The sequence below is a fragment of the Triturus cristatus genome, chromosome 1_1, assembly GCF_964204655.1.
Source record: "Triturus cristatus chromosome 1_1, aTriCri1.1, whole genome shotgun sequence".
NCBI lineage: Eukaryota > Metazoa > Chordata > Amphibia > Caudata > Salamandridae > Triturus > Triturus cristatus.
In genome coordinates, this window is record NC_140579.1 from 1,309,477,382 (window position 1) to 1,309,484,982 (window position 7,601).

Genomic DNA, 7,601 nt, shown 5'->3' on the forward strand with positions numbered 1-7,601 from the left:
CGCGGGTGGGGGTACGGTCCGTACATATCCGTACCCACGCTGTGGAATGCTTGTGCGGGCCGTACCCAGGCCTTTGCCACGTGGGTACGAGCCGTCCCGCCATTGTTGGGGTGACGTAGGTGTGGGCGTGGTACGACTCGTACCCACGCTCTTAAGGCGTGGGTACGGGACGTACCTGTATTGTTGTGTTGCCGGTTCGCGTCGTCAAGAACTTCCGTTGTGGCGGTCGCTGGCTTAGCTGGACACGCCCCCACCCCCTCGTAGTGACCAGGGCCTGAGGGTCAGGTATGTCCAGGGCATGTGTGCTGTGTGACTTTGGTGGGGGTTTTGTGGCCTGCCCCTGGTCTGCCACCCCCCCCCTTTCCCCCCTCCCTTTGTTGTTCTAACCTTCTGCGGCGTCTGCGTCCGAACCTGTAGAGGAGGTCGACTGCTATGAGGGCCGGGATGACACGTAGGTTCGGGTCCATGTCTGTCCGTCGCGTACAGGTACTCCTTGTTCGCGTCGTCCTGATTTCCCGGCAGTTTTTGGCAGCCGGAAAATATTCACCGTGCGGGATGACGTCGGTGCGAATCGTGATTCCTGGTTCGTGAATGGCAGGCTGCGTGCGTCCCGACGTCACGTCGGCGCTTTCCCGGATCGCATTTGTACGTTTATTTTCGTCGGTCGGGGTTTTGTACGATTCGTACGGAAATGGTGTTTCCGTGCAAATTGTAATTCCATGTTTGTATATTTTGACGACCTGGTACGCGTCGGACGGAGAATATGCTCCGTCCGACGGTTCGTACCCGGTTTTTACCGGATCGTGATCGGCACCTTATTGTGGAATATTTTAAAGTAACTGTAAAGCCATTTTTTTGTAAAGCAAACTAAATTAGTACACAGATTTTTCGATAAATGCAGCATATTCTTCACTCATATATCTCATTTTAATTTTTAAAGTTATTTTTTCCTTTTTTTCTTTACAGATAATGTCTACACAAGAAACTGCTACCTATATTAAATCTAGAAAAGGGAAAAACTTACTAAACCATGCTGGATACATATATTGTAAAGAAAGAATAAGTTTCCCAAGAAATCATTGGAGGTGTGTGCAATACTACTCTACCCATTGCACTGGCAGAGCGGTAACACATGATAATTTCATTGTAAAAACAACTGAACATAACCACTCTGCCTCTGCAATTGAGGTAGAAGTAAGAGAAACCTTAAACGAAATGAAAGCAATTGCAAGCACCTCCAATGATTCAACAGGATCCATTCTAAGAGAGGTTGCACAGCATGTCCCCAGTCATGTTGCTAGTAACATGCCTATAATTCCTAATTTGAGACGAATTATTCAAAGACAAAAGCAGGCAAGTAACACAAAAACCACTACACCTCATACATTTTCTGACATTATTATTCGACATGAACTTTCTATTTCTTTTGCTGATGAACCCTTCCTCCTGCATGACAACGAAAACCCTCAAAAACGTATTCTTATCTTTAGTACATCACGTAACCTTGTTAAATTAGAAAACAGTGAAATTTGGATGATGGATGGGACATTTAAAAGTACACCCTATCCTTTCACTCAAATTTACACTATACACGCTAACATTAATCATAATGTGATCCCCTTAGTATATAGTTTGCTACCTGATAAGACTTCTGCTACTTACTCTGAACTTTTATCAGTTATTAAAAATTCTACATCAAAAAGTCCTAGGAAAATTATAGTTGATTTTGAATTGAGCATGATCAATGTGATCAGTAAAACGTACATGGATACCCAAATTCAGGGATGTTTTTTCCATTTTTCCCAGGCATTTTGGCGTAAATTACAAAAAACATCCCTGGTAGCAGAATATTCTTGTGATAGCAAACTACAATTTGAATTAAAAAAATTAACAGCTCTTTGTTTTGTTCCTCCAGATAGTGTTGACGAGTACTACACTTCCATTACAGAATCAGAATTTTACAATGTAAATGAAGAAAAATTGGCCCCCATTCTAAATTATTTTGAAGACACATGGATTGGACACCTAAGCAGATCTGGTCGCAGGAGGAAGCCACGTTTCCATGTGGAGTGGTGGAACTGCTACACGAGCTGCTTAGAGGGAGAAGCTAAAACAAATAATGCCATTGAGGGATGGCATAACTCCTTCAATCATACCATTGGTAAACCACACCCTAACTTCTACGCTTTCTTGGAAACTTTGAAGAAGGAGCAAAGTTTTCAAGAAATGAGACTTTCACAAACACTAGCTGGTAGTCTAAACCCACGAGTTTCTCTAAAAACAAAGGAAATGTCTGAAAGACTATTGGGTGTTATACAACAATTTTCGTTGTGTGTGGCTTTAGACTACCTTGAAAATCTTGCTAACATTCTTAACTTCTAACTATCTTTTTCAAGATACTTTCCTGCTTTGCATTAAATTTTATTCCACATTAATTACAATTGGCAATAACATTTTTCAAAAACATTTTTCTAAATTAATAGTCGGGTCAGCCTATGTTATTTTTCCTTTTCCCTATTTCATCTCCTTATTTCAAAATAAGATCTATTTTTCAAACAACCAAACTCTAATTCAAAAGTACAGTTTTCTTAATTTCTCTAAATGTGAAAAACCATTCCTATATTACAATTACTACTACCTACAAAATTATAATCTCACTACCTCTGCAAATTACCCAATTTAAAACCACAACCTCAAAAAATCAATAAACCTTTTTCCATAGTAAATAAAGGACATTTTTTTTACCCCTACCAAAACAATATATATATTTTTTTTTTTACGATCTTTATTTAAATCGCCTTTTTGAATTCCTTAATTTTGATTTTCTGCTTGAGCTATAGAAATAAGTAAAGGACAATTTTTCACATTGACTTCAATACAAAAGCGTGGGAATATTATTAAATTTCATTCTTTTTTTTTAATACATTTTTTTTAATGTAATTATTAATTATATATTTTAGAAAAAATGTTGAAGTTTTTCTTACATTTACATCATGATAATTTCAATGTTTAAAAATTATAATAAACAACTAATTTTTTTTTCTATAACTTAACACTATTTTTTTTTTCCTGAAATGTATTATTAAATATAAATTTATTATTCACACACTTAACATGTTTTATAATCTTTTTTTTTGTTTAATATTTTCACTTAACTTTGTATTCTTTGAAATTCTTTAATTCATAAATTTCTTTTTTTTCTAACTGTTTTCACCCTTTTTTAATATGTTTAAAAATGTACACAGTTTATTTTTTCCCATTAATACAACTATATCAATACAGTAATATAAATCTTTATTTGTTTTTTATTTTCCTTAAATATATACACTTAATATTAAATAAAATAAATACTTGAGTATCTTTTTTATTTTTAAACCTCTACCAATAATTAATATATTTTTTTTTATTCTAGAGTAATTTTTTAAGATAATTTTGCGAAATATTAATAACACTAAATCACATTTTCTTTTTCATTTTTAAATACTTTTATTATTTATCATTCCAAATGTATTTTTTTTAATAATTAATTTATTACCAAATTATTAAATATAATAAATACTTACGTTTTGTTCAAATAATTAATACTCAAGTATTTTTTTTAATACTATAGTACTAAATACTTATTAAATTTGTTAAATATTAATATAACAAAATCACTTTATTTCTTCATTTTTTAACACAATTTTTATTATACATCACAAAAAAATATATATATTATTGTTACATTATATAAAAAATACAATAATACAGATAATAAATACTTACATTTTGAAGGTACTTTAGCGTTGTAAAAGTATGCGTGGTAATGGAACTTGCGTTGTAAATGCATGCGTTGTAAAATTCTGCGATGTAAATGAACTTGCGTTGTTAAACTTGCGTTGTAATGGTAGTGCGTTGTAAAAGTTGCGTTGTAAAGGTTGTTAACCACAGTGGAACATTTCCACCTACATGGCCACGGTATATCTGAACAGGACAGCTGTGGCATTGCTCAGACTTTTTTTGCCTTGGTGTAACCATCCAAACGGCCTAATAGGTGGGGACTTTGTCTGTTTTTGGAGGTATGCTCCCTCTGCATGGTGTTACAGAGGTCTCTAATGGCTTCTGTCATGTCCCTGAGGCTTTCTGCATTTGCCCCATGGCCCTCCATCACTGTGTTGGTCAACTCCTTGATGCTGTCCTTAATGTCCACCATGTTGTTCTTCAGGCACACCAGCTGGGTTTGCATTGACCGCATGTTTTTTCATTGCAGGTGCTGCACCTTCACCATGGTGACCTTCAGCCCAGCAAAGACAGAGGACCCATCTTCTTCCTCAGAAGCACCGTGTGCTCTTGCTCTGTGTCTCATGCAATAGGTGTTGTGACGCTGCAAGTGTGACTGGTCACTTTGGTCTGTGCCTACTCATCTGGCCTCGACTGCAGCTCTTCCTGGGTGTCTTCACCTTCTACCTCAAACTCCTATAGTGGGGCCACAGTGTTCCTGCATGTTCTTGGTGCAGGTGTTGTTGGGATTGTGGTGACTGTCTCTTCTTCCCCTGCATGTTGTTGTGTCATCACCCTTTGGCACAGGAGTATCTGTGAATGTAACACAACTACTTCAGTATGATGTGTTGACAGCTTTGTGACCTTTAGAACCTCAATGACAATGGATTTGATTTACCAAAATACAGTGTATTCATTGGTCACTTGGATGTGGTTCTCAACTGCGCCTATGCTGCAACAATTTTGTTTTTTTTAATCTTGTGTGCCTGACAACATCTCCCATGAGGCATTGCTGGGAGGTAGCCAAGAATTGCACTGGAGTGGGATTTTACAAAAATGTTTCTCGACTTATTAAGAGTGCATTATGTGAGTTAAGGGGAAAGTGTAGTTTAGCATGCATCCTACCTTGGCTGGTGGTGGGGGCAGCTGAGCTGTCGATGTCCATAAGACCACTCATAGACTCAGGCTGTAGGGTCGACTCCACCAAGTCCTCAAAGGGCATAGACGCAGGCTGGGTAGATGGTCTGCTTGCCACCTTCTCCTCTGCCCTTGCCCTTGATGTACAATTCATACCAGCAATTGCGTAAATTTTCAATGGAGCACTGTGTGACCCCTTCAACGTTGATTTTTGCTTGGATGTCAGGACACATTTTCCTTTTCTCTGACTCTGGCACATAGAGGGATTTTATTCCAAATAATTGTTCATGGGTCTTGACCATTTCCTCAATTAGAATCTCCAATTCTTTTTCACTGAATTGTATTTTTCTTTTACATCCTACAGCCTCCTTTGTCTTCTCCTGTGATGCCATACTGGGTATTTTTGCCTGCCTCTGCACCCAGGATGTTCTCCTGAGTGGTGTGCTCCTGATCTCAGCCTCCTGCACAGCTGCAGGCCCTCAGGAACAGCATGGGAATTCTCACTTCCTGGTTGTGAGGTCATCATGCTGCATCAGAATAGTAGATTCGCAATTTTGCAATTCTTTAATTTGCTAATTCACTATTTGAGAATCGCAAATTGGGAATCTGTATTTGCAAATGCGAACTTTACCGCTTCAGTATTTTTGTGCACATTTTTTGATACATTGCATTTTGTGATTACCAAATAGCGATTCGGTTAAAATCGCAATGTGGAAATCGCAAAATGCTTTTTTCATATATCTGGCTCTTAGTGACTTTGTGTCTGGAAGGCGAGGTTGGTTGTTTGTCATCCAGAAGTATAGGACAATTGGGGTGTACTAGAGGGTGGAGCGAGGCTGGGGCCACGGAGTCTGAAGAGTGAAATTCATTGATCTGCTGGGTACCAGTGGCACCGTATTAGGGTGCTGAGTGTGTACATGTGCAAGAGCGTTCCATACAGACTGCTGGATACCTGTCACACCGTGTAGCAGTGCAGAGTGGGTGTATGCGAGTGGGGATGATAGTGTGCGGAGTGCCTATGATTCATGACACTGACTGGCGGAGCTGCGTCGAACATTGATTTTGTGCCAAAGGCACAATATATTTCACATTGGGTTTACCTGCATGGCTCCGATCCGCGGTGCTGCTAAAAAGTGTTCTTGTTTCATATATGCACATATCGTTGATATCATTGTGACCTGCTGTGTACCATATAACTCTGTGGGACTGTATTATTAGGATTTCAAGGGTGGGCCTCGGATGGACAGTTTATCGCACCAAATAAGGGTGCTCCCTCTGTGGGGGGGAGGGGGGGTTAGATTAGGAACTGTTCCCATGTACATACTGTTGATATCCTAATCATACGAGTTGGCCTAGTACAGCTAGTAATAATTCCAAATGTGTTTTCTGCCTAAAAGTACATGATGTTTATGTTATAAATATTAAATTTGTGTGTTTAATTCAAAAGTTTTTACATATATCATGCAGGAAGTCTCTTTTGTGACACTCAGGGTATTTATCGCAACTAACTGCTGTGCCTTTGCTTTACACATTACCTTTGGATAAAACCTGACTGCTTAGTGCTACCCAAGGGTGAGCACCGGCTATACGCCGTGTGTAATCACTTACCCTTGATGGGAGCTGTAGGTTCCGCCTGGCAGCCTTCAGCCAACCAGAGTGCTGGTTCCAACAATGCATCATTTGAGATGTCATCAGTGATATTATCAGTGATGTCACTGACCATGTCATGAGTGATGTGCTATGTGACGTCATCAGCAGTGCATTGCGGGGGCACGAGTTATAGTTGGCTGAACTAACTATAACGGGGGAATTTCTCTGGTTTTGTACGAGTGAAATGTCCAACTAACTATAACGCCCCTGAAACCTATGGTTTTTCAGTGACTTTCTAAGGTTTTTTAAATGCGAATTTCTAACTATAACGTGCCTGAAACCTATGTTTTTTTTTGTGCATTTCAAAGGTTTTTTAAATGCTAATTTCTAACTATAATGTGCCTGAAACCTATAGTTTTTTTAAGTGAATTTCAAAGTTTTTTTAAAAGCTAGTTTCTAACTATGCCTACAGAGGTAGGACATGTGAAGAAAGAAGAAACAATGCACGGAAAGAAGCTAAAGAAATGCAGAAAGAAGCAACAGAAGTCCACAAAGACGAAGGCCTAGAACCAGTGCTATGCTAAAAGACACTTAGAATACAATGAAAACACCTACATACATTAGGGAACACTATGGTGCCAATCACGATCCGGTAAAAACCGGGTACGAACCGTCGGACAGAGCATATTCTCCGTCCGACGCGTACCCGGTCGTCAAAATATACCAACATGGAATTACGATTCGCACGAAAACACCATTTCCGTACGAATCGTACAAAACCCCGACCGACTAAAATAAACATACAAATGCGATCCGGGAAAGCGCCGACCTGACGTCGGGACGCACGCAGCCTGCCATTCACGAACCAGGAATTACGATTCGCACCGACGTCATCCCGCACGGTGAATATTTTCCGGCTGCCAAAAACTGCCGGGAAATCAGGACGACGCGAACAAGGAGTACCAGTACGCGACGGACAGACAGGACGACGCGAACAAGGAGTACCCGTACGCGACGGACAGACATGGACCCGAACCTACGTGTCATCCCGGCCCTCATAGCAGTCGACCTCCTCTACAGGTTACGACGCAGACGCCGCAGAAGGTCAGAACAAC